The 23521-nt window shown below is 39.2% G+C and overlaps 1 protein-coding gene and 2 long non-coding RNA genes across 4 annotated transcripts in view; 2 read left to right on the plus strand and 1 right to left on the minus strand.

The window, feature by feature from the left end:
- The window catches only part of PTGER3 (prostaglandin E receptor 3), a 111981-nt gene that overhangs the window by 81597 nt on the left and 6863 nt on the right, over positions 1-23521 (plus strand).
- On the plus strand, positions 935-22919 carry LOC118019277. The gene is made up of 2 exons (XR_004681644.1): positions 935-1004; positions 21407-22919. It is a non-coding gene; the product is annotated as an uncharacterized LOC118019277 (long non-coding RNA).
- Positions 1003-23521, minus strand: part of LOC118019276 — an 81620-nt gene continuing 59101 nt past the window's right edge. Inside the window, exons 1-4 of one of the 2 annotated variants that reach the window (XR_004681643.1) lie at positions 13759-13883; positions 3880-3936; positions 2935-3113; positions 1003-2327 (exon numbers count right to left, since the gene is read on the minus strand). This is a non-coding gene — a long non-coding RNA (uncharacterized LOC118019276). Of the gene's footprint in view, positions 2328-2934; positions 3114-3879; positions 3937-13758; positions 13884-23521 lie in introns of those variants that run through there. The other variant, XR_004681642.1, reaches the window with a different exon arrangement.

Below are 23521 nucleotides of genomic sequence, written 5' to 3' on the forward strand. Positions count from 1 at the left end.
CATATAATATATCGTGTAATTTTAGACCTGTGACTTTTGTGTTGGAAGAACGAATTCCTGCCTACTCCCACCTCCCTCCGATTACAGATTTCCTACAGCACCACCACAAGCCAATGTGAAATAAACAAACAAACAAAAATAAACACCCAACTATGCTGCCCTCAGGAGAGGGTATTGTGAAGAGGAGTGGCATATAAGGGAATGGCATACAGGGAATATTAGGGTTGGAAAATTAGGCTTCTATGAGAAGCTACATTTATCCAAATTCTCCCAAGGAGGGAGGAGAAAACTAGAGTCATTATGTTTTATATGTAAGTGTGTATATGTGTCTTACAGTTATAAGTGGATTTTGGTCCATGAAATATATGAAAATTCAGACAGAGTTGAATTACTCCACATTTTTACTGTCTATAAGAATGACTTTTTAAAATTAAATAATAGAACCCAGATTATAAAGGAGCCATATAAACTATTTAAGAGAAAAAATTTTTCAACATCTTCAGTAGTTGGAGGCACACTCAAAAGAAACTTATTGCTAAGATAATTATTCAGGTACCTTAAGGATCTGTATAAGATATACTTAGCTTGATATACTTTTAATGATGATGAATACTTCAATGTTTAATTGTTGTCTTAAAAATATTTGTGCTCATATTTTTCATTAATCCAGGCTTTTACTGAATATTTTGTTAATTCAAAATATCTCTAAGCTCATCCCATGGATAAAAGTATTTCTCCATTTCATTCAGGTTCTAAGGCTTTATTTTTTTTATTATCTGAAGTGCCTTTTTATATAAAAATAATTTGTACAAAATGTATTTTTAAGAGCTTTTATACTTTGTTTTAACAAAATTCTCAATCACATTGTAAGCTCCTTGTGGGCAGGACCCATGTTTATGTTTTATGTATCTCTTGTACCTACAGAGCCTAGAACAGTACTAAGCTCACAGAAATTACTCAATAAAAACTTGATGGAGAGGCTAAGTGGCCAGACTGCAATCTATGTGAGTAATGCTTAAGACAACTAGGTATGCGCACTATGGGTAAGGGTGGACAATTGTTTCTCTATTTAGTCTTCCTCTTTGATATTATGCCATTAAAAAAATTAATTCCAGTATAGTTAACATACAGTGTTATATTAGTTTCAGGTGTACAATATAGTGATTCACCAATGCTATACATTACTCAATGCTCATCATGATAAGTGTGCTCTTAATCCCCATCACCTATTTCACCCATCCCTCCTCCTACCTCTCCCTCTGGTAACCATGTTTTTTCTCTATAGTTAAGAGTCTGTGTTATGTCATTTTGTCTAGTCTGTAAATTTGAGTGGCATAAGGGAGTCTTTTTTATACTTCTTGAAGAAAACAACTGTAAATATTTGTTGAGTATGGGATGATTACTTTTAGAAAAAGAATAAATGAGATAAATATAAGTCTGCATATAAAATAACTTGTCTTTTAGTTAGCTATGTCATTTCTTCTTACCTTAGTATAGAGCTGGATTTTAACTCTATACCTAGAGATAAATTAAGGTATTGCTGAAAATGGATAGCTTGTGAAATAAAATGAACATAATTTGCCCATATGAGGACAATAGAAAATTTTCGTCTTATGAATTCTTTGAGGAAAGTATAGTGTACTCTTTTTTGGAAACAAGTAAACCAGAGCCTTAGTAAATGAACAATAGTCTTTACTTGATTTCTTAATGAAAGTTAGTAATTGCTGATTATAGTTTTCATTAGTTTATTGATTTAACTTACAACTTAACTGTTGAATCCTTTTAAATGCTTTGAAAATGGAAAAGAAATATTTGTGCAGCATTACCTTGAGAAAATAATTTTTTAAATGACAGGTGTACATAGAAAACATGAGAACTTAAGCACTGAAATGCTATGGCACAGGAAGGGCAGAAGGAATTACACACCAAGAAGAGCGCCTAGGTGGCTCAGTCGGTTAAGCGGCTGCCTTTGGCTCAAGGCATGATCCCAGGGTCCTGGGACTGAGCCCCACGTTGGAGGGGGGTTATCTCTGCTCAGCAGGGAACCTTCTTCTCCCTCTCCCTGACACGACCCCTGCTTGTGCATGTGCACTCTTTCTGTGTATGTCAAATAAATAAATAAAATCTTTAAAAAAAAAATTACACACCAAGAAAACACAATGCCATTAAAAACACAAGATTAAACCAAAAAGAGACTACTCATAGAAATGCAGGAATAAAGCAGAGGGGTGTAAATCTGTTACAAGATTGGACAAAGTATGATCAGTAATATGTGCTCCATAAATTCTTGCTGATTGCTGCCGTGGTGGTAGTGGGTGATGCTGCTGCTGCTGGGGAAGAATAAGAGATAGTCAAGCAAATTAAGTGAATGTCATACTAAGAGAATAAGCAGGGATTGGGGAAAAGATAATAATATATTTTCAATAAGACTTTGGAACAAAGGAAAACAAACAATTGACTTCATCTCTTTTCTGTATATCTAACCATCCTTTAAGTTCTGTTAAATCTACAAGTATTTCTTAATTCTGTCTCTCCAGCTTCACTGCCATGGTCTATATCTACGCCTCCATCATGTCCCATCTGAATTACCCCAGTAACTTGTGTCCTACATCTGGTCTTGGACCCTTCCATTATCTCCAGCTGCTGCCACTGTGATATTTTGTTAATAAGATGAAAATCTGTTCATGTTATTTTCCTTCCTAACATCCTTAACATTTTCCTATGGCCTTCAGAATAAAGTTAAAACAACTTAACTTAGTCCATAGGGCTTTCTACAATCTAGTCTCCCCTGAGCTTCTGGTGTCCTCTTCCATGTCTGCCTTGTTTTCCAGCAATGCCATACTGCCATCCCACGCCTTTGTGCTGCTTCACACAGGCTGTTCCTTCTATGCTGGATACTCCCTTTTCTTCTCTATGTGATTAAGCCTAACTCACCTCTCATGAGTTTCAGCTCAAGTATCAGTTCTTTCAGGAAGTCTTCATGATAAAACCTCTGTCTGTGCTGTAACTCGCTGGCTTATTTGCCCATCTTCTTTGCATGGCCAAGGCAGGGAATATGTATCTCATCTCTGTGTCTGTTGTGTGACATAGACTTGGCATTCAACAAGTCCTTGCTGGTGAAAGAAAGAACACAAAGAATATGTGCAACAATGAGCTATGAGTTTGAGCAAAAGCAATAATTCAGGATAATTCAAACCATCTGTATGTTACTTAAAGCAGGCAGTTAGCCACACTTTCTGAATAACCATTCAATGCTTGGCTTTCCAGTCACAGAACTAGTTATATATTTACACTTGGCTTTGGCAGAGATTCTGTGGAGGTAACAGACAAAGCTGAGAAAGAGCGCCACAATCTTATCTCACTTGGCAAAAGTTTAAATGCAAACTTAGAAACTCAAGGAGAAAAAACAAACTGAAATATTGCTCTCCAACTTCATCCAGCATTTCTTCAAAGGCAGAATAGTGTAGTCTTATAGAGGCAGCTCAGTCTTTAAGGTTGGATAGTCCTGGGTTTGAATCCTGACTGACACTAGGTAATTATGTGACCTTGAAGATTCTATATTTAATCTCCCTTAGCCTCAGTTTCATTATCTGTAAAACAGAGTAACACCCAACTTATAGGGTTGCTGCAAAGATTAGAGATGACACGTGTGAGGCCATTATTCTTAAGACCACTGTAAGTCCCCAGAGGTAAAAGATGGCCCAAAGAAAGCCATTTACAGGATACCTCAATTTTGAGTAAGCAGCTGGAATTTGAATCAGAGAGAGAGAAATCATGTGTGTGCCAAAGCAGCACACAGGCATAATAGGGCCCCAGGCAACTTTGCTATAAGCTCTTTGCAAACCTCCAATCGCCCTTTAAGGAGTTAACTTGAATTACCAACAGCCAGCTGCTGAACCAATGGGATGTCCCCTGCAGGTGCCAGCAAGAATATTCCTGCAAAAAATGAGAAGGTGGTTTTGAAATAAAACTCACACATAAGTACTTGTGACATTAAAGAGGAAACAGCCTGAGGCTAGAGCCTCCATTAATATTCAGAGCAAGATGTGGGTTATGGGATAGTAAGGAACAGAAGAGAAGTAGTAGAGTCGCCAGTAAAGGCTACACGATCTGGGCCTATTTCAGGTTGGTCTCTGGACTGCATCATGGTACCAAGGCCCGTTGGTATTAAGAAAGACTGTCTCCCAGGGCCATCTGTTCATGAAAATAAGGGCTGAGGTTCTATGTTTGGTCTACAGGGCAAATAGATTAGGGTTACAGAACCCAGTTGTGCTACTCTTAACTCATCATACAATTACTGCCATATTGCAAAACCCCCCCATTGATACCACATGGGAAAATGATAGATGCTGTAAGTGAACTCAGAGATTTGGTGTAGCATTTCCTAAACTTAACTAATTATACTGATCATCCAAAGTTTGTTAAAATAGAAAATCCAGGTCTCTCCTCTGGAGGTTATGAGTCAGAAAGTCTGGCATGGGACCTAGTGTTCTTTATTTTTTAAAATAAGCTCCTCCAGATGAGTATCTTCATCAGACAGGCTTGACAACATTGATATAGTCCAACAGTTCTCAAAGTATTATCCCCAGACCAGCAGCAGGAGTATCACTTGGGAATTTATTAGAAATGGAAATTCTTTGGTCCCATTCAGATCTACTGAACTGAAATTGGTTGGAACCCAGAAATGTGTTTTAGAAGCCCTCCAGCTGATTCTCATGCACATGAAAGTTTGAGAACTACATATATCAAATGTGTTAACAAAGACCTGGAAGCTGGGAGTGTAGGGTAGTAGTAGGAATTATGCCTAGTCCAAATTTTTCTAGAACTTGGAAGGTCATGGTTTCAATCCAGGTGCTGACAGTTGATCTTCCCTTGATATTACTACCTTTTTTTTTTCTATTTTCTAAGCAGTGGTTTGTTTTTGTGGATCTCATTTGGTTTCCCAAATGATGAAAGCCATGTCCCCTTCTCCTTCCTGATACAAAGGTACCTCATTATTTATTTTCTATTTTTTAAAATTTTTTTATTGTTATGTTAATCCCCACACATTACATCATTAGTTTTAGATGTAGTGTTCCATGATTCATTGTTTGTGCATAACACCCAGTGCTCCATGCAGAATGTGCCCTCCTCAATACCCATCACCAGGCTAACCCATCCTCCCACCCCCCTCCCCTCTAGAACCCTCAGTTTGTTTTTCAGAGTCCATCGTCTCTCATGGTTCGTCTACCCCTCTGATTCCCCCCCCTTCATTCTTCCCCTCCTGCTACCTTCTTCTTTTTTTTTTCTTAACATATATTGCATTATTTGTTTCATAGGTACAGATCTGAGATTCAACAGTCTTGCACAATTCACAGTGCTTACCAGAGCACATACCCTCCCCAGTGTCTATCACCCAGTCACCCCATCCCTCCCACCCCACCCCCCACTCCAGCAACCCTCAGTTTGTTTCCAGAGATTAAGAATTCCTCGTATCAGTGAGGCCATATGATACATGTCTTTCTCTGTTGGACTTATTTCACTCAGCGTAATACCCTCCAGTTCCATCCGCGTTGTTGCAAATGGCAAGATTTCATTCCTTTTGATGGCTGCATAATATTCCATTGTATATATATACCACTCTTCTTTATCCATTCATCTGTCAATGGACATCTTGGCTCTTTCCATAGTTTGGCTATTGTGGACATTGCTGCTATAAACATCGGGGTGCACGTACCCTTTTGGATCCCTACTTTTGTACCTTTGGGGTAAATACCCAGTAGTGCAATTGCTGGGTCATATGGTAGCTCCATTTTCAACTTTTTGAGGAACCTCCATACTGTTTTCCAGAGTGGCTGCACCAGCTTGCATTCCCACCAACAGTGTAGGAGGGTTCCCCTTTCTCCCCATCCCTGCCAACATCTGTCATTTCCTGACTTGTTAATTTTAGCCATTCTGACTGGTGTGAGGTGGTATCTCATTGAGGTTTTGATTTGGATTTCCCTGATGCCGAGCGATACTGAGCACTTTTTCATGTATCTGTTGGCCATTTGGATGTCTTCTTTGGAAAAATGTCTGTTCATGTCTTCAGCCCATTTCTTGATTGGATTCTTTGTTCTTTGGGTGTTGAGTTTGGTAAGTTCTTTATAGATTTTGGATACTAGCCCTTTATCTGATATGTCATTTGCAAATATCTTCTCTCATTCTGTCGGTTGTCTTTTGGTTTTGTTAACTCTTTCCTTTGCTTTGCAAAAGCTTTTTATCTTGATGAAGTCCCAATAGTTCATTTTTGCCCTTACTTCCCTTGCCTTTGGCGATGTTTCTAGGAAGAAGTTGCTGCGGCTGAGGTCAAAGAGGTTGCTGCCTGTGTTCTCCTTTAGGATTTTGATGGACTCCTGTCTCACATTGAGGTCTTTCAACCATTTGGAGTCTATTTTTGTGTGTGGTATAAGGAAATGGTCCAGTTTCATTCTTCTGCATGTGGCTATCCAATTTTCCCAATACCATTTGTTGAAGAGACTGTCTTTTTTCCATTGGACATTCTTTCCTGCTTTGTCCAAGATGAGTTGACCATAGAGTTAAGGGTCCATTTCTGGGCTCTCTATTCTGTTCCATTGATCTATGTGTCTGTTTTTGTGCCAGTACCATACTGTCTTGATGATGACAGCTTTGTAATAGAGCTGGAAGTCCGGAATTGTGATGCCGCCAGCTTTGCTTTTCTTTTTCAACATTCCTCTGGCTATTTGGGGTCTTTTCTGGTTCCATACAAATTTTAGGATTATTTGTTCCATTTCTTTGAAAAAAGTGGATGGTATTTTGATGGGGATTGCATTGAATGTGTAGATTGCTCTAGGTAGCATTGACATCTTCACAATATTTGTTCTTCCAATCCATGAGCGTGGAACGTTTTTCCATTTCTTTGTGTCTTCCTCAATTGCTTTCATGAGTATTTTATAGTTTTCTGAGTATAGATCCTTTGCCTCTTTGGTTAGATTTATGCCTAGGTATCTTATGCTTTTGGGTGCAATTGTAAAAGGGATCGACTCCTGAATTTCTCTTTCTTCTCTCTTGTTGTTGGTGTATAGTAATGCCACTGACTTCTGTACATTGATTTATATCCTGCCACTTTACTGAATTCCTGTATGAGTTCTAGCAGTTTTGGGGTGGAGTTTTTGGGGTTTTCCACATAAAGCATCATATCATCTGCAAAGAGTGAGAGTTTGACTTCTTCTTTGCCGATTTGGATGCCTTTTATTTCTTTTTGTGGTCTGATTGCTGTGGCTAGGACTTCTAATACTATGTTGAATAGCAGTGGTGATAGTGGACATCCCTGCCGTGTTCCTGACCTTAGGGGGAAGCTCTCAGTTTTTGCCCATTTAGAATGATATTTGCTGTCATTTTTCATAGATGGCTTTTATGATATTGAGGTATGTACTCTCTATGTCTATACTCTGAAGAGTTTTGATCAAGAAAGGATGCTGTACTTTGTCAAATGCTTTTTCTGCATCTATTGAGAGGATCATATGATTCTTGTTCTTTCTTTTGTTAATGTATTGTATCACGTTGATTGATTTGCGGATGTTGAACCAACCTTGCAGCCCAGGGATAAATCCCACTTGGTCGTGGTGAATAATCCTTTTAATGTACTGTTGGATCCTATTGGCTAGTATTTCGGTGAGAATGTTTGCATCCATGTTCATCAGGGATATTGGTCTGTAATTCTCCTTTTTTGATGGGGTCTTTGTCTGGTTTTGGGATCAAGGTAATGATGGCCTCATAAAATGAGTTTGGAAGTTTTCCTTCCATTTCTACTTATTGGAACAGTTTCAGAAGAATAGGTATTAATTCTTTAAATGTTTGGTAGAATTCCCCTGGGAAGCCATCTGGCCCCGGGCTTTTGTTTTTTGGGAGATTTTTGATGACTGCTTCAATTTCTTTAGTGGTTATAGGTCTGTTCAGGTTTTCTATTTCTTCCTGGTTCAGTTTTGGTAGCTGATACATCTCTAGGAATGCATCCATTTCTTCCAGGTTATCTAATTTGCTGGCATAGAGTTGCTCATAATATGTTCTTATAATTGTTTCTATTTCTTTCGTGTTGGTTGTGATCTCTCCTCTTTCATTCATGATTTTGTTGATTTGGGTCATTTCTCTTCTCTTTTTGATAAGTCTGGCCAGGGGTTTATCAATCTCATTAATTCTTTCAAAGACCCAGCTCCTAGTTTCGTTGATCTGTTCTACTGTTCTTTTAGTTTCTATTTCATTGATTTCTGCTCTGATCTTTAGTATTTCTCTTCTCCTGCTGGGTTTAGGCTTTATTTGCTGTTCTTTCTCCAGCTCCTTTAGGTGTAGGGTTAGGTTGTGTACTTGAGACCTTTCTTGTTTCTTGAGAAAGGCTTGTATTGCTATATACTTTCCTCTTAGGACTGCCTTTGCTGCATCCCAAAGATATTGAATAGTTGTGTTTTCATTTTCATTGGTTTCCATGACTTTTTAAAATTCTTCTTTAATTTCCTGGTTGACCCATTCATTCTTCAGTAGGATGCTCTTTAGCCTCCATGTATTTGAGTTCTTTCCGACTCTCCTCTTGTGATTGAGTTCTAGTTTCAAAACATTGTGGTCTGAAAATAGGCAGGGAATGATCCCAATCTTTTGGTACTGGTTGAGACCTGATTTATGACCTAGGATGTGATCGATTCTGGAGAATGTTCCATGGGGACTAGAGAAGAATGTGTATTCCGTTGCTTTGGGATGGAATGTTCTGAACATGTCTGTGAAGTCCATTTGGTCCAGTGTGTCATTTAAAGTCTTTATTTCCTTGTTGATCTTTTGCTTAGACGATCTGTCCATTTCAGTGAGGGGGGTGTCAAAGTCCCCCACTATTATTGTATTGTTGTCGATGTGTTTCTTTGCTTTTGTTATTAATTGCCTTATATAATTGGCTGCTCCCATGTTAGGGGCATAGATATTTACAATTGTTAGATCTTCTTGTTGGATAGACCCTTTAAGTAGGATATAGTGTCCTTCCTCATCTCTTATTACAGTCTTTGGTTTAAAATCTAATTTGTCTGATATAAGGATTGCCACCCCAGCTTTCTTTTGGTGTCCATTAGCATGGTAAATGGTTTTCCACCCCCTTACTTTCAATCTGGGGGTGTCTTTGGGTCTAAAATGAGTCTCTTGCAGACAGCATATCGATGGGTCTTGTTTGTTAATCCAATATGATAGCCTGTGTCTTTTGATTGGGGCATTTAGCCCATTTACATTCAGGGTAACTATTGAAAGATAGGAATTTAGTGCCATTGTATTGCCTGTAAGGTGACTGTTACTGTATATTGTCTGTGTTTCTTTCTGGTCTATGTTGCTTTTAGGCTCTCTCTTTGCTTAGAGGACCCCTTTCAAGATTTCTTGTAGGGCTGGTTTTGTGTTTGCAAATTCCTTTAGTTTTTGTTTGTCCTGGAAGCTTTTTATCTCTCCTTCTATTTTCAATGACAGCCTAGCTGGATATAGTATTCTTGGCTGCATATTTTTCTCATTTAGTGCTCTGAATATATCTTGCCAGTTCTTTCTGGCCTGCCAGTTCTCTGTGGATAGGTCTGTTGCCAATCTAATGTTTCTACCATTGTAGGTTACATATCTCTTCTCCCGAGCTGCTTTCAGGATTTTCTCTTTGTCTCCAAGACTCGTAAGTTTTACTATTAGATGTCAGTGTGTTGACCTATTTTTATTAGTTTTGAGGGGGGTTCTCTGTGCCTCCTGGATTTTGATGCCTGTTTCCTTCCCCAAATTAGGGAAGTCTCTGCTATAATTTGCTCCATTATACCTTCTGCCCCTCTCTCCCTTTCTTCTTCTTCTGGGATCCCAATTATTCTAATGTTGTTTCATCTTATGGTATCGCTTATCTCTCGAATTCTGCCCTCGTGATCCAGTAGTTGTTTATCTCTCTTTTTCTCAGCTTCTTTATTTTCTATTATTTGGTCTTCTATATCACTGATTCTCTCTTCTGCCTCATTTATCCTAGCAGTTAGCGCCTCCATATTTGATTGTACCTCATTAATAACCTTTTTGATTTCTACTCGGTTAGATTTTAGTTCTTTTACTTCTCCTGAAAGGGTTTCTCTAATAACTTCCATGCTTTTTTCAAGCTCAGCTAGTATCTTTAAAGTGATGATTCTGAACTCTAGATCTGACATCGTACTAATGTCCATATTTAGTAGGTCCCTGGCAGTGGGTACTACCTCTTGTTATTTTTGTTGAGGTGATTTTTTCCGTCTTGTCATTTTGTGCAGAGGAGAATAGGTTAATGAGAGAACAAAATGCTAACAGGGTAACAACGTTCCCAGAAAATATACTCTAAACAAATCAGAAAAGACCTGAAACAGTGGGAAAAGAAAGGGAAAGAGAGAAAAAAGAAAAAGAAAAAGATAAAGATAAAAATAAACAAAAACAGAACAAAACCAAAAAAAAAAAAACCAGAATGTGATCAAATATGATCAGGCTGGTATATAGATCAGTGCCACACACTAGATTTGGGTTGTATTTTGGTCTGTTAGAAGAAAGTGCCTCCCAAAATTTTAAAGAAAGAAAAACTTATATATGTACAAAAATAAGGGTTGATATGATGAAGGGATGGAATATGACTATAAAGATGGAAATTATAAAAAATTTTGTAAAAGGAATTGATAAGAAGTTGTTTGAAAAAAGAAAGAAGAGGATTTAAAAAAAAAAAGAAGGAGCGCCTGGGTGGCTCAGTTTGTTAAGCAACTGCCTTCGGCTCAGGTCATGATCCTGGAATCCCGGGATCGAGTCCTGCATCGGGCTCCCTGCTCAGCGAGGAGCCTGCTTCTCCCTCTGACCCTCCCCCCTCTCATGTACTCTCTCTCATTCTCACTCTCTCAAATAAATAAATAAATCTTAAAAAAAAAAAGGCAGAGAATGTGATCAGGCAGGGGAGTAGAAAAAAGACCATACACTAGAGATTTAGGGTATATTTTGATCTGTTAGAGGAAACTATCTCAAAATTTTAAAGAGAGAACAACTTAAATATATATGCCAAAAATACGGGTAACTACTATGAAGGGATAGAATATGACTGTAAAAATGAAAAATAAAAATGTTTTTTTAGGGCGCCTGGGTGGCTCATTTGGTTAAGTGACTGCCTTCGGCTCAGGTCATGATCCTGGAGTCCCGGGATCGAGTCCCGCATCGGGCTCACTGCTCGGCAGGGAGTCTGCTTCTCCCTCTGACTCTCCCCCCTCTCATGTGCTCTCTCTCATTCTCTCTCTCTCAAATAAATAAATAAAATCTTTTAAAAAAATGTTTTTTTAAAAAAGGGATTGATAAGATGTTGGTTGAAAAAGGGAAAAAGAAAAATTCAAAAAAAAAAAAGGACAGTTAAAAAAAATTAACTTTGAAAGACTAAAGAATCAGGGTAAAAAAGCCATGAATTCTATGTGCATTATTCCCCTAGCGCTGGAGTTTTGCCGTTCTTATTTATCGGTAAACTTGGTCTTGGCTGGCTGTTCTCGCTGATCTTCTGGGGGAGGGGCCTGTTGCCGTGGTTTCCAAATGTCTTTGCCGGAGGTGGAATTGCACCGCCTTTGCCCGGCCGGGCTAAGTAATCTGCTCAGGTTTGCTCTCCAGAGCTTTTGTTCCCTGAAAGTTTTCCGTACAGCTTTGGAGGCGGAGAGTGAAAATGGCGGCCTCCCAATCTCTGCCCCGGAGGAGCCGAGAACTCGAGGCCCCGCTCCTCAGTGAGCCCCCAGAGAAAAGCTGTCAGTCACTCCCGTCTCCCCGGTCTCCGGCCACACTCCATGCTCACCCGGCCTGTGACCGAGCATCTCTATCTCTGGCACATGACCCCGTGTGGAGTCTCCAAACCCAGCAGATCCCTGCAGTGCGCTCCCGCGCCGCTCCTCCCAGGGGAGGAAGGGGAGTCTCCCCGGATCTGCCGCTTGTTGGGTCCCTGCTGGAGGAGCAGTGGCCTGACTGTGCCGCGGATCACGGTTTAGGGCCACCCCGAGCTGAGAGCCCGCGCCTGGGCTCCGCCTCTGCAGCCGGCTTCCCTGCTCCGATACCTGGGAGCTCTGCCGCCCTCAGGCACCCCCGGTCTTTCTGTGACCCCGAGGGTCCTGAGACCACACTGTCCCGCAAGGGTTCCACCCCCCACTTAGCCACCGGAGTGACGTCCCTCAGTGGAGCAGACTTCTAAAAGTTCCGATTTTGTGCTCCGTGGTTCTATCACTTGCCAGAAGTGGCCGACAGAGGCCCCTCCCCCACCGTCTATCCTCCCGAACATCGCCTGGGATTCACCTCTCCGCACGTCCTACCTTCCAGAAAGTGGTCGCTTTTCTGTTCAGAGAGTTATAGCTCTTCTTTTCTTCGATCTCCTGTTGAGTTCGCAGGTGTTCAGAATGGTTTGATCCCTATCCAGCTGAATTCCTGAGAGGAGACAAAATCCAGGTCTCCTACTCCTCCGCCATCTTGCTCCACCCCCCTCTCATTATTTATTTTCTTACTTGAAATCCTTCTGTTGCTTAGCTCCCATCTAAGGACATTGGTTGAAAGCCCAATTGACTCTATTTATGATTGATGTTCATAGTTCTATCAAAATGTTTTTCACTATTAGTATGTACTGACTGAGCTGCTACAATATTTTTTAAAGGAAAGTATAAGAAGAAGACAAACTGTCTTGCTCTCCTTCTAAGTCTCACTATTTTTCATCCTTTGGAAGGCCAATGCACTGCTTAAAGATATTGTCCATTTTAAAAATAGCCATCATTTTGAAGGCTAACTCCTGGGATCACAGCTAACATGCAAATATTCCCATTTAATATACAGGAGCAGGGCTAAAAAAAGGAATCATTAATGAGCCAATGAGACTATTTGCTGGCATAGTAGTGAAGAAGGTGTATTAGTTTGCTAGGCTTCTATATCAAAGAACCACTGACTGGGGGGCTTAAACAACAGACATTTATTTCTTGTATTTTTGGAGACTGTAAGTTAGACATCAAGGAATTGGTAGGGTTGCTTCCTTCCATGAGCTGTCACAGGAGAATCTGTTCCATGCTACTCTCCTAGTTTCTGGTGGTTTGCTAACAATCTTTGGCATTCCCTGGCTTGTAGACATATCACCCTACATAGTGTTCCCCTTATGTGTGTGTCTTACATCCTATTTTCTTCTTTTTATAAGAACACAAGTCATAGTGGACCAGTCTATTGCAGTATGACCTCATGTTAACTAATTGTTAACTAATTGGGCCTATTTTCAAATAAGGTCACATTTTGAGATACTGGGGGTTAGGACTTCAACATATGAATTTGATTAGGGGTGAAGGAGACAATTCAACCCTTAACAGATGTGTTGGTTGATTTAGGGAGGAAGCCACATGTACACTCCAAAATAATAAGACCTAAAATGGTGCTGCTTCTGGATTTAATGGGTTTAGGGATTGAATAAAAATCTCAATGTGCATGCTAGCCCTGGCTCCAATTAGGAAAGATAAATCAAAAGTGATCATATGTCTGACACTGAAATATCTGCAAGTTTTTCCAGTAAATAAACAATACAAAGCTCATAAACAAGTGTTAGGAAAGATATTTGTGTTGTTTGTATCAGATTATAAATGATCAAATTAGACTAAAGTCAAATTGCTCTATTTATGTTGGAAAGAGTGGGAAGTTGTAGGACTAACTGTAAAGTTATCAACTCAAGTTGATTTCATTGCTTTGAACAGTCAGATTTTTTCCCTGGTAGTTTCCAAATAAAAGCAATATACTCACCTAGAGGTTGAAGTTTTAAGAGAAGCTAGATGCTACCCACTTGAAAGAGGGTAATTAAGGGGCACCTGGGTGGCTCAGTTGGTTGAGCGTACAACTCTTGATTTTGGCTCAGGTCGTGATCTCAAGGTCATGAAGTTGGCCCAGTATCAGGTTCCACACTCAGAGTGGAGTCCGCTTGAGAGTCTCTCTCTGCCTCTGCCCTTCCCCCCTGCTTGCACGTGAAATCTCTCTCAAAATAAATAAATAAATAAAATCTCTGAAGAAAAAATTAAAAAAGAGGATAATTAAGGATGTACAAAGTCATTTGAAAGAGGCATTTAAATAGGTATATGATGCTATTAGTGAATACTGAGGGTAATAGTAGTCTAGCTATTGCCTTCTTGAGCTAGATTAGCTTATTTGGAGATTTTTAATTACAATTTTGTGCTTGTACGTAGATTTGCCTTCAAAAGAGCATAACAGGCAATTATACCTCTCCTTTATCAGCTAATTAAAGTCTCATCTTGGGTTAAGGGTCAACTGCTTCTCCTACTCTTTTAATGTCAAGGTCCAACTGTTGACACCAGTTCATGATGGAACTTTGGAGGCCTCTAAAGGCTATCCATGATCACATTGACACTGTTTGGCCTTTGTTTCTGATGCACATATTGTTAATCCAATCCTGACTTAAAGGTTGTGCCAATAAATTCCATTGGCTGTTCTTTTTTATTTCATCCCTATATTTACAAACCACCCCCCGTACTTTTAAAAAAGCTAAATAATGGTTCACAAGGCATGTACTTACGTTCCAAGGAAGTGATGCAATTGTTTTTGGCAAAATAATGAAACTTTCAGCATAGTTCTGAAGTTCTCTTTGTATCAACACTTCTTGCTGTGTTTTCAGTTAGAGTGGGAGATCTTGCCAACAACCGGCTGTTACTAATCTGGTTCACAGCTGAATAAATCATTTTCTTGAAACAGTTCCCCATCAAAACCTAATTATAAATGCCTATAATTACCCAGGGTATCTGTCTATACACTAATGGTGGTAGGAAATAGAGAAACTGCATTGATATGATCCATTTGACAACACCCACCACGTACTTAATAATCTCACACTTCACATTTCAGACTCTGAAACAATAAAAGAAACTAGCCTTTCTTTAGGGTGGAGATGGCGATCCAAACCTGTATATGTTCTCCTCTTAGGCAAGGATGGAAACAGAAACTGGAGGTGGCATAAACAGGAAAAGTTTAGTTAAGACCAATCTTAGACTGGGCATTGGGAAATTCCTCTGTCTCTTAGGTTTACATTAGATAGCTGATTATTTGTCTGAAAAATAAATGTATAATTGTGTGTAGAAAGGAGATCAGTGGCCCTAAAGTATATTTCTGTAACAATTCCAGTGATGAATGCATGATAAAAGCAAACAGAACTACAAGTCTTTCAAGCAGGAGGTTCTGCTTCGTGAACCAATGACCAATTTTTCATGATATTATTTTAAAGATTTTATTTATTTGAGAGAGAAAGAGACAGAACGTGAGCACGAGTGGGGGGAGGGGCAGAGGGAGAGGGAGAAGCAGGCTCCCCGCTGAGCAGTGAGCCCTACATGGGGCTCCATCCCAGGACCCCGAGATCATGACCTGAGCCAAATGCAGATGCCTGAGTGAGCCACCCAGGCGCCCCAATTTCTCATGATATTATCAGAAGTGTTACAAGAAGTTTTTATATCTCTATGTCACTTCTGGGGAAAGAGGACAAGGTCAGGATAACTACAAGTGCTTCCAATCTCTGCTGATAGAACAATATCAGATCGTTCAGAGAAGGAAAATGTCTCCACCACATTTTAGAACTGTTCTTAATAAAGATTTTTCTTCCTCTTCCTTCCTCCCTTCTTCCCTCTGCCTGTCTTCCTCCCTTCCTTCCTTCCTTCCTTCCTTCCTTCCTTCCTTCCTTCCTTCCCTCCCTCCTTCCTCTTTACTTCTTTCTTTCTTTCTTTCTTTCTTTCTTTCTTTCTTTCTTTCTTTCTTTCTTTCTTTCTTTCTTTCCTTTCTTTTTTTCTTCAAATATTTATTAAATTATTGAAATCCACTTGATTGTGTGTTACTTGGGAATTGGAGTTAGAGAATGATGTGAATCTATATAATGCAAAAGGAAAGAAGTAACATTTTTAAAATTTATAATATATAAGTGTTTTATTCACTATCCCATATAACACTCACCACATCCCACAAGATTATTACTGTAAACTTCTTATTTTAGAGGTGAGAAACTTGAGGCCCATCTCTAGAGTAGGGCTTGATTAACTCACTTTCCCAAGGTCTATAACTTAGATGCTTGAATTCCTATTCAAACCCAGGTTTCCTTGGCTACAGATCTTGTGTTTTCACTGTAACCTTCAAGATGTTTCCAGTGTTTAAGATGGTCTGCAAATAGACAAAATGTTAGGAATTATGTTAGCTACAAGAAAGCAATCATAGTTCCTTAGAGAAATGATGGGATTTAAAAATGTAGCACTCTTCCCCATTTCCTTCTCTCTTCATGTAGGAGAAGGTGAAAATGCTCTGAAGCTGTGGGTCTTTTTTTTACCAAAACACATGGCTGTGCAGGATACCTCACCTCAATTTCATTTTCAATGATATATTTGTAGTTTTTTTTAAACCTTGTTCTTTTTTCCTTCTCTTTTTATATTTTATAATTTTATTTATAATTTTATAATTTTATTTTATAATTTTATTTATAAATTTATTTATAAATTTATTTATAATATTTTATAATTCTTTTTATATTTTATATTTTATAAATGTAGAAAACATAATTTCATCTTCATTCTGTGATAGCATATGCTGTTAAAGTCAAGAGACAGTATTGAATTTCCTTCCCTAGTGGTAGAAGGTCCTGCGCTGGTGAAGGGAAAGAGGGTGGTAGCCTGGAAATCAGAAGTGCTGGTTTGGGATACATGCTCTTCCACCTCCCATCTCTGTGAACTTGGTAAATGACTTAAAAGCTTAAAGCTACAGTTCATCATCTGCACCAAAGATCTTAATGCCCTTTTGCAGGATCGCTGTAAGGCTTGATATGAAGACAGTACAGAAAGTGCCTATACATTTTTAAGAGTCATGCAGACACCCCACTCTAGCATGGCCAGTCCTGAGCCCAGGGAACACCCCGCTGAACTATCATTGTACCGACCCCGCCCCCCCACAACCCCACACACTCCGGAGAGCTTCATCAAAGTCCTCTCTAAAGACTAGCCAGGAGACCTGTCTGGCTTAGCAGACCTAACAAGCTAGAGGCATCCTCTCTGCCATCCTGGGTTCAGGTGAAAGGTATCCCCTTGCCCTTCTCCACCCAAAGGCTCAAAATACCACGTTGGAGCTTTAGTCTTCTAACGTAAGTTAATTCTTACAAAAACACAGCTATTTTAATGAATGATTTAATGAGAGCAGTTTGTGACAGGGGAGTGGGAGGAGGGCAGAGAGCATCAGGCACACAGAAAGAGACAGAGAGGTGTGCTCGTGACTAGGGGGGAGTCTGCAGGGAGACAAGGAGAAGTGAGGGGTTAAATGGCAGGTTTTATCCCCCCATTTCTGCAGATTCTTCAGATTCAGTCCTTCCTGCATGGATATATTCTTCTAGATTTTTAGTCTATTTGTTATTACCCTTCTCAAAAATGCCTATTGTCATTGAACATCATCTATGGTTTGGCGTCCTGCTTGGCACTTGGCAAACTGTCGAGCACACTTACGCTATCGTCTCTTTTTTACAGCTGAGAAAAAGAGGGATCAGAGAGCAGGCAAAGTGCAGAGAATGATGAAAAACAGGTCCATTCGAATGCAGACCTCCTGACCTTCTGTCAACTATACTGTCTGTCATACTTCCCTAATTTGGAAATTTGTATTTCCCTTCACCTAAAGAATGTGAAGGAAACTTTACAAGGCAAGAAAACAACGTTATACAGTAGTGGCAGCCTCAACAACAATAAAACCCCAAATCTTAGTTTCTTAAAACAACAAAAGTTCTTTTGCCTTCACTTAGCTTGCCTGTTGAGAGTTGGGTGTGGAGACTTGGTTGCAGGTCATCCTCATCAGAGACTCAGGCTAACTGAGGCTTCCAACATCGCTGGACCCCGCAGTGGTGGAAGGGAGAGTGGCAGAGCATAGAGCAGCACCCACATACTTCTAGAGCAAGCAGCAGGCTGTGCCAGTCAAAGAGAGTGAGGAAGATAATCCTACTACGTGCCTAGAAAAAGAAGTGGGAGTACTAGTGAACAGCACTAATATGTACCCCAGCATCTCAACAGAAAAGATAGAATAAAAATGAAGAAATTAACTGCAGAAGTACTGAGTTTAGAAAGCAAGGTCCCTTTCAGCTCTTTGTTTGATTCCAAGCCCTGCTTATTTTAAGCCTTTTTCATGTGTTGACTTACTTGCGCGGTGGGAGATTTTCAGCAACTGGCACCATTTTAAATATGAGGAGATACAGGCATATTTTTAGCAAAGCTGAAAAAAACAGGTTGGTCATGGAAATTACCCAGTTTAGATTTAACAGCGTATGGTTCACAATTGCTAGACATTGTTGCTTTAGTAAGTGGAAAATTTTTCATATGCATGGTGTTAACACAGCACATCTCTGGAAGAAATGCAAGAGTGTTTTAGTATTTTGTGTAGAACAGATGTATCTGGAGTGCTTGTAGAATTTGGTGCCCTTTTCAGATGAAATGAAGCTATGGATCTGTGAACTGATCTGTACACTCTCCAGGTTATTAGTTATGTCCAGCATATTCTTTTTTAAAATTTTTATTTATTTATCTGTTTTAGAAAAAGAGAGAGCATGGGTTGGGGCAGGGGAGACAGAGAGGGAGGGAAAGGGAGAATCTTGAGCAGACTCCAGCCCAGCATGGGGCTTGATCTCACGATCCTGAGATCATGACCCGAGCAGAAACCAAGAGTCCCACGCTTGACCAACTGAGCCACCCAGGCTCCCCGATTAAAGCACATTCTAATTCGGGTGCCTGGGTGGCTCAGTTGGTTAAGCGACTGCCTTCGACTCAGGTCATGATCCCGGAGTCCCGGGATCGAGTCCCGCATCGGGCTCCCTGCTCAGCGGGGAGCCTGCTTCTCCCTCTGACCCTCCCCCACTCATGTACTCTCTCTCTCTCATTCTCGCTCTCTCAAAATAAATAAATGAATCTTTAAAAAAAAAAGCACATTCTAATTCAAAATCATTAGACTGGTAAAAGCTTCTACTTTTAAGATTCTGTAAAACCTACATTGACCTTGAATTAATAAAGCTAGGAAGTGTGATTCATGTAAAGGTCTTTTAGGAAGGCAGGGTTCATATCCCCATCCTGAAGTTATTTCCTGTAAGATCCTTAGTTACTTTCCTAATTTTTCAGGCTATTTCTCATCTGTTAATGTGGGGCATATTAATAAGTACATGTGGCTAGTACTACCACAAAATATATCTCTACCTCCCAAATATATCTCTATACTGTTCACTACTCTTCATCTCGAATACTCCTAATTCATGCAAAACTTGTCTCTCAGCTAGACCATCACTGATAGCCTCTTAATGATTTTTCCTCTTCTTTTTCCAGCCCATTCATTACTCGGTAGACATAGGGATATTACTCACCCGAGGACTTTTGCACATGCTATCCCACTTTTTTCCCCTATTTCCTGCATTTTTGCTCCGTTTCTTCTTTTGCTTAATGGCTTAAATACTTTCTCAAAGCAGTCTTTCTTAAGCTTCCTATCTCTGGTTGTTTCCTCTTATTATTTGCTACCTTAGCTCATTTGTTTCCTTCGTAGTGCCTACCCTAATTTATAATTGTTTTCCCTTTTTTGTTTACTTCTTTCTTTCCTGTACTTGAACAAGAGCAGAGACTGGCTTGATCTTGTCCATCCTTGTCTTTACCAAGCACAGAGCCTAGTACATTGCAGGTGCCAAAGAAATGAGTGAAGGTGTGATGGAACGAAGGGGTTGTTGTGAAGAGGAAGTGAGATAATTCAGTGCATCTTTAAGCACCTAGGTGGCGCTCAGTAAATATCAGTATTCTGTCCCTTTTCTTTACCAGGGCTTTCCAATCAATCTACACCTCTTCTTTACATTTCCTTGCTTGAGGTACACTGATGTGATTCTCTATCACATAGAAACATCCTAGGAATCTAAACTAAAAGGTAAAAATAGTGAAACAGAGGGAACAGAAGAGGTTACTCTTGGCTTTGATACATTTGTCTTTTCTACATCTGTGCTTTTGCGGATTATGTACTGACATCTTCACATGACCTTTCCTGTGCCAAATTTGGAGATTTGAATCAGCTAACAAAACAAATTTCTTATTATCTCTTCCTATAGGTTATGCAGTATCTTTGAATTTGTCTTGAGCAGTGGTGTTGCAAAATTATTTGACTATTTTATTGCGATTTCCTCTTATTATTTAAAAAAATGAGTGGAAAATGAAAATATAAATATGCATAAACTGGGAAAGAAAAGGTCAGGGTGAGAATACAATTAAGGCAAAGGTGAAAACAATTAAGCATATAATGGATGGTTAACATTTAGTTGTTTGGGGCATGTTAAAATTAAATTGATTAATAGTGTCTTTATAAAAGAAAAGAATAAATTTAAAGAACAGCATGAAGTGCTAGAATTTATTATCAAGTATTATGCCTAAAGTTAGGCATAATTATGAAATTTATATCAGTTTCTCTCTGTGGAACAGAATTCCACTCTAATATCCATCTCTTGCATGTTTGACTTTCTTATGTATTTTTAGTCTGATTTTGTCTGAAAGTAGCAGATTGCTCGTGGAGCATGCTCCTCCGCACCCCCCCGCCCCAGAAGATGGACAAACCCACTCCCTGAGTTTACTTATGAGGAACTTAGGACTCAGTGAGGTGAAGAAACTAGTCCACAAGTTGCCTCTGTTCTTCCTCATCAGTTGCCTGAATAAATTTAGAGGCGAGGTCTGCAGGCAAAGAGACCAGTATTTATTTATAAGTAATCCTTCACAGTTTTGAACTAATACTCATTTATAAATGGTGTCTGTTTTTGGATGGAAAATATTTACCAGTGGACAGCCAACAGTTCTAGATGCACAAGAAGAAAGACCCTTAAGGAGTCTTTCGTTTTGATTTCTTCTTGGTTAATAATCCCTCCATTGGCTACAGGGTATTTATTTCAGTTTTTTTTTTTTCTTTTTTAGAAGAAGAATAAAGATCAACTAGTGGAGACCACACCTTGTGTTTCTAAAACAATGTTACTTTAATGAATCAGGTCCAGAAGAATTTTTCTGACTCTCCTACAATCCTGACCTGCTCCTTAACTCTTGCCAAATTGTTCTGGAATATGCCTCTGCACTTTGACACATTTATTCTTTAGATTTGGTGTGTCCTAAGGTCACTGAAGTTGGCCGAGTTCTTAATATTGCTCTGGATTTGCGGAATAAATTTTAGAGTTCTGCCCATATTTCCCAGCATTTAATCCCCCACAAACTTATCCCTATTTTTCTTTCATTACCCACTTCCCTCAAGGCAAATACCATCCTCATTGCATGAGCCTTATTTCAATTTCTCAGCTAGTGACTAGTGGTTACCTGATAGTACAGAAGGTTCTATTGAACCTGCTCTGGAGTATCCCTATCTTCACTAGACTTCCCACCAGTTTCTTTCAACAGATGACTACCTGATCAACAAATGAGCAGCCCAGATTGGAATGCATCAATGACCACACAACTCAAGCTAAGTCTTAGTATAAATGTCCTTGACATTCTTCTCTTTTCAGTTAATGGTGCATATCGTTGTTTTCCAAACTCTTTCACAAGGCTTACAAAATCCATCATGACCTTTACCATTTGTCTAACTTCATCATTCCTTTCTCTTGAACTGTATTCTTCTCAACTACTTTACTTTACTTTACATTTCTTGACTCCAATTTTAAACTTGCCATTCCTTGTCTGGAATATTCCTCCCTTCTCATCAATGTCTCAAGTACTTTCTGGTGCTGTGGAACACTTTAAAAGGAGGTGCTCAATCCCTTTGGACAACTTAGAAATGTGTGGCTAATTTAATGTTGCTTGACTATTCATATCATTCAACATCAGAAAGCAATTTGGGGCATAGGGAGAATGTGGAACTGCATTTTGTACATGGAAAATTATGAAATGCCAAACTTTTTAAGTGAAGAGGTCTCAACCCTAGGGACTTAAACTGTTCCAAGTGTTTTGTAAGAAACAGACATTTTGTATCTTTATCTGTAGGCGTGTGTGTGTGTGCGTATGTGTGTGTGTGTGTGTAACTCACTCCCATCACTAAAAAATGTTCTCTTGACCCCTATACCCCACACCTGAAGAGACAATGGAGGAGCTCCGCGGATAAGGTGCAGATTCAAACTACATTTGAATCTATTCCAATATTTAACTTTAAGACAGTATTTCAGTACTAGCAGAGCCTTTGAGAAACATGCTCTAAACATCCTTGCTTATCTTTTGTGATCTCTAGCTAGAGGAAACCTTTGGGAAGGAGAACCATCCACAGCAAGAGTAGGGTTGTCAGGAGCAGCATAGACACCTGACTCTTACCTGGTTAAGAGCATTTAATGATGAAGCCAAATTATAGCAAAGAATGCCAGAGAGTCGGGAGTACCTGCACTGAAGATGTCCCCTAGTACTAAAATATGTTAGTACTAACATTTGAACTGATATCAAATGTGAGCTTACACCTCACCTACACTGTCTCTTCATTATCTCCCTGTCTCCATGTTTGGGGCACAGAGACCGAGGACAAAAGTTTCTGCAGGAAACGTCTTCACTTTACAAGGATCTTTTTCTGGCATGTTTACTCAAGACTGGATAATTTACTCTGAGGCACATGTTTCAGACTGATAAGAAAATGGAAATGAAATTTAGATTATTAATATACTTATAGTTGCAATACCATCCTGAAAATGCAGTAAATATAACAAAGATTTCACAAATCCCATTCAATAGATCCCAATTTGACCAAGATCAGAATATTCATCTTAATTTTCAGACATTTGAACCAAAATTCATAATCTTAATTAAGCCAAGAATGTAGACTGACTTGAGAAATCACTCACAATTCAGATTAAGTGCCTCTGATCATTTTTCTTTCTCAGTTCATACAAGGTCTGCTTCAGTAAAACATGCTTATCTGTTTCTGTATAATTAAAAAATATCCCATTCAGGAATGAAGTACGTAAAAAAAATAATCAGATACACTAGCTAAACTATTGCATATGAAGTTGTACCAGTTTCCATTCTTGGTGATTAGATCGTGTCCCTCCACTTTCTTTAAATATCACAAAAATGAGTGTAAATTAGTATGCAGCTATTTTCAAATTAATGGTAACATATAAAGCTCCATGTTCAATTTTGCAGGGAGTGTTGGTTTTGCCTAACAGTCATTACTGGCCCCCCAGGCAGTAAAGCATGGCCCAGGCCCTATCTCAGGCATTACAGGAAAATCCTACTATTCCATTACACTCACTATGTCCAGAGCCCTGATGAAATCCACAGTTGTGTCCTCTGGCACTTACAGTATGTTTTGATGACTATGAAATATTTTTAAAAACATTTTGTTTCTTAGGATTCTCAAGCACAATCACCCATCCTAGCAAAACAAAACAAGCCATAGCATGTATAAATATAAATTTTTAGAACATGTATACACAGATAAATAAACACAAGTGTATGCAGTGTAACTGTTTCTAAATGATACCATGCTGCTTCTTTTAGTTGCCCGGACTCAACATTGATGT

The sequence above is a fragment of the Mirounga leonina genome, unplaced genomic scaffold (genome assembly GCF_011800145.1).
Source record: "Mirounga leonina isolate KUSES-001 unplaced genomic scaffold, KU_Mleo_1.0 Mir_173, whole genome shotgun sequence".
In the NCBI taxonomy this organism is placed as follows: Eukaryota; Metazoa; Chordata; class Mammalia; order Carnivora; family Phocidae; genus Mirounga; species Mirounga leonina.